This window comes from Pinus tabuliformis, chromosome 5_1 (genome assembly GCF_031772625.1).
Source record: "Pinus tabuliformis cultivar Carrire ecotype Pingquan chromosome 5_1, CPIR1, whole genome shotgun sequence".
Classification (NCBI taxonomy): domain Eukaryota; kingdom Viridiplantae; phylum Streptophyta; class Pinopsida; order Pinales; family Pinaceae; genus Pinus; species Pinus tabuliformis.
This window is the reverse complement of record NC_142305.1, coordinates 816,233,856-816,238,297: the sequence shown is the minus strand read 5'-3', so window position 1 is coordinate 816,238,297 and position 4,442 is coordinate 816,233,856.

Here is a 4,442-nt window from a genome sequence, read left to right as displayed (position 1 = left end):
CTGGATCAAACCCTCTCTGAAGTTAATATTTTCCTATTATGTATGGGACAGATCCTCCCCATTTTGTCGAAACAATGATGGCACAGATTTTAGATTGGGTTTCCAACAAACAGCTTCAATCAAAATTCCTACAGGTGAGGTGCGCCGAGTCGAGGAGGAACATGAGTGAGCTGCAGGGGCCACCTCGAGTTGGTTGGGCAAGCAACCCGTGGTTTCCAAATTCAAATTGGAAATTGCATTAACTCTACGCGACAGTGATTATGTCAGGAAATTAATGTGGAGTAGTGGACGGAGGGTGGCAGAGCTAGGGGAGCGTGGCGGAGGGATTGCCGACGGCCGGAGCCGGACGCTTTCTTTGGCGGTGATGGAAACCTAGCAATTCCTACGCCTAGGTAGACTAGTCTGTTGGTAATTATATGGCACCTTTTTCGCAGGTGAGAAAACATGTAAAGGTTTCTATTTGTATGATGATAGACGGAAGGCCCCTCCAGACCCTGAAATCAAGAAATATATCGAGAAGTCGAGGAGAATGGATGGTTTGATTGTTGATGGCAAAGTAATTTTTACTTCTGTTGCAGTACATTATTATTTGGAAATATTTTCTTCATTTATGTTTTATTTCATACCACTTTTTTAGGACTGAACTAATTGTTATAGTATGTTTTCTCACTTTTGGTAGCCAATTTCCTTGATGGATAAGGATATAGTTGAGATGGTATTCTTTCCAGATGTGAATGAAGCTTGTCGAGTTTTAGGTGAGGAAATCATGGTTCAAGATTCAGACCTTGATATTTTCGTTGTAATCGGCATACCTTACAGGTAAGTTGAAAAGTTCATTTTTCCCCATATCTGTTGCATCCTATATCCTATATTATAGTTCTTTCTTTCTCAAGCAAATGCATTTTTCATTCTAAAATTAAAATCAAATATATATTGTCGCTGCTAGCTTCATTCTATGACTTTTTTTTTGTGCAATACTCTGTTTTATTCTTTAGTTGGTAATTATATGGCACTTTTTCCGCAGGTGAGAAAACGTGTAAAGGTTTCTATTTGTATGATGATAAACAAAAGGCCCTCCAGACCCTGAAATCAAGAAATATATTGAGAATTCGAGGAGCATGGCTGGTTTGATTGTCAATAGAAAATTAATTTTTACTTCTGTTGCAGTATTATTTGGAAATATTTTCTTCATTTCTATTTTATTTCAGACCACCTTTTTAGGACTGAACTAATTTTTCTAGTATGTTTTCTCATTCAGACCTTGATATTTCCTCTGTAATGGGCATGGGATTCCCACCCTACAGGTAAGTTGAAAAGTTCATTGTTTCCCCATACCTGTTGCATCCTATATCCTATATTATAGCTCTTTAGGTTTTGAATTAGAAATAAAAGCCATAAATATTGTTAAATTTACCATATATCAATAATAATAATATTGAATATTTACTTTTGAAACTGAGTTTATTCTCAAAACAGAGAAATGATTATATTTTATTAGTTGATAATGAACAAATGATATTAAACTCTATTCATAATTTATTGCATCACCAAGTATTTTATAGGTCATTAGGAGAAGATTTCACATAACATTAAGTAATAACAAAAAAATATATAAATGCATATGCATGTAATTATATGACAAAAAAAAAGTAAAAAAATTAAAGTAAAAAATAAATGTTGTTATAATTTGATTTTCCACACTATATCACACCGTATATTAACCTTCTCCTCTTTCTCTATTTTAAGTGAATAGCTATTATCTCATAGCTCCCAAAAAAGAAGACATATTATATACCTTGAAGAGATGTTGTATACCACTTTACAATATTATGGGCTGCTAATTGAGCGAGACAAGTAGGAGGAAATGTTGTATACCTTGAAAACATGTTGTATGCTACATTAGAATATGATGGGCGACTAATTGAACACATTGTATACCTTGAAGACATGTTGTATGCCACATTACAATATGATGGACTACTAATGTCCTGTGTAGAATTCACTACGATGTAGAAGACGAGATTTGACTATATTTGCCACAGTTTCTTTCGAGAAATTTTCTTGTAGATCTCTAAAGATGGATCCTAAAATGTTTCATATGAAAATGCTTTCACTATCTGCATTGCCTTATTTTGAATATTTCATATGAAAATGCTTTCACGGTTTGCCTTCCCCGTTTTGAAACAGATCTGGTTCTTTCGACCCTCCAATCTAGTCCAACTTGTTCTCTCCATATCAAATTCAAAAGAACATATATGCATTTTTTTTAATTGAAAAAAACATTTATTATTGAGGGATGTGCAAAATAATAAGTTTAAATGGATAAATAATAACCTCTCAAATTTTTAAAATTTGTCCTTTTTAGGTTTCTTTTATATATTAAACATAACCCATGATTATACCAAGAATATAAAGAAATATTTCGCAAGGTGGCTTTCATTCATGAGAAAGGAAACTTCTATGAATTCATTCACTTAGCCTTCCCGAATTGACAACGCACGGTACATATCAGATCCAGCTATCCAAACAAATCATTTCAGCATGGGATAAGTTGCTTCTAAATGCAGGTTTTTTACCCGCAAACTACCCTTTTCACCTCCGTTTTAGTCGTTTATTTCTCTAATGGTAATGAAAGGAATTTTTCGGGCATTTGACACTAAAACACTTCCACCTTTACGGGAAGGTCAAAGAGCAAATTTCTTTCGCATACCATCAAATTCAACCGAACACGCAAACAAAATTTCCTTCCCTTTACTTTCAGAACTTACATCGATGGTAGGATTAAGAAATAAAAGAGATAATTGACTTGAACTTTGTTCTTACTTTGCCCCATGGTTGGAACTTGACAGGTAGATTGTGCGTCATGCGACAATTTAGCCGTCAAATACAACTGACACTCTAGCCTACCCCTCATCAAACAACTTTGAAAGATGTAAAACGTTTAACCGTCCATCGACCAACCATGCCTATGATAATTATGGACCCCGTATAGCACAAATAATTTCCAAGGGGTGGACATGGACCTTTAACGCACTCGAAACAAATGTTGTAAATGACTTATTGACTTAAGCAAGCCCCCAAGGAACAAGGGTTCTATTGGAACTTGAAAGAGCATCTTCGAACATTAAGAGGCAACCTATTTTGGAAAGGTTATAAAATTTGTCAATTTCATATAATGTAAGTGATTTGTATTTATCTTCTATCTTGAATGACAATTTGTTTACTAATTTCTATCTTCAATGATTTTTTTATATATCATGATTTTTCTCAAATTTATGCCTTATGGCGTTTCCTTTGCAACATTTGGTGCAATTGCTAGTTACTTCATATTCATAGGGATAATATCCTTGGGAATATAGTTTCTAAATCAATTTGAATCACCTCAATGTGATATCATATGGAAAAATTAGACTCAAACTACTAATTGTTTGTCGAACAATTTGCATGGTGACAATTCTAGGTCTTAACTGTTCATTGGCATATTTAACATACAAAATCATCCTCTTTTAAAAAAAAATTATATGGTATATATATATTCATTTCTATATCAATAAAAAATTTAATCATCCCATTTCAATGTCAAATGAAAAAGATATGCCACATTTAATGACTGCATGTCTTCAAATCAACATAGTAAAACTTTGCCGCCTAGGTCTGTTCATCACCAACTTTGTGATATCAAAGCTAATGATTTTAAAAACATGTTTCTACTAGATATAAAAAAAAGAATCTACTTTAATATCCAAGTGGAATAACATTGATAAGATATTTAATGGAGATGATACACTTCAAATAGTGATTGTTGGTCTAGTAAAAAATTCACAAGCAACTCTATCAAACATGGTACTATTTATCATTTTTAGCATATAATTTCAAAGCATTTTGAAAATCTATTTATACTAAAGTATCCATATGAATTCAATTTAAAGTTTCTTTGGAATCACTTTAATTGGACATAAAACAAATATTTTGTAAATGAAATACCACTAGGAGGTCTAGATGGCCACTATTCCTCAAAGGGGTAAATAATTGCAATTTCTTTGTATATCATCATTTGACTTGTTTTTAAACAATGCTTGTAATTATTTTACATATTTCTTGGAAAAATAAAGAATGTACAAATTTCTTCCTCCATCATCTAATATTGTATTGTAAGCAAATGCTATGTTTTTTCAGGTCTCGAGAAGATTTAAGGAATGAAATCCATACACGAAACACTTTTCGAAGTCAATATTTAAAAAAACATATCTATAAATATGAGATATTCGAAGTGAAAATAAAGTGGAAATTCTCCTGATGTTGAGTTCATCCAATGAAACTCAAATTTTTGAAGCTTGCTCTCATTTGTTGACCAATAACACCAAAAACTCTACACCATGAATCAAGATCGAGGAAAAATGCATGAAGCTAATAATCAGAAGAAGAATTCAAGTTTTGTGCGA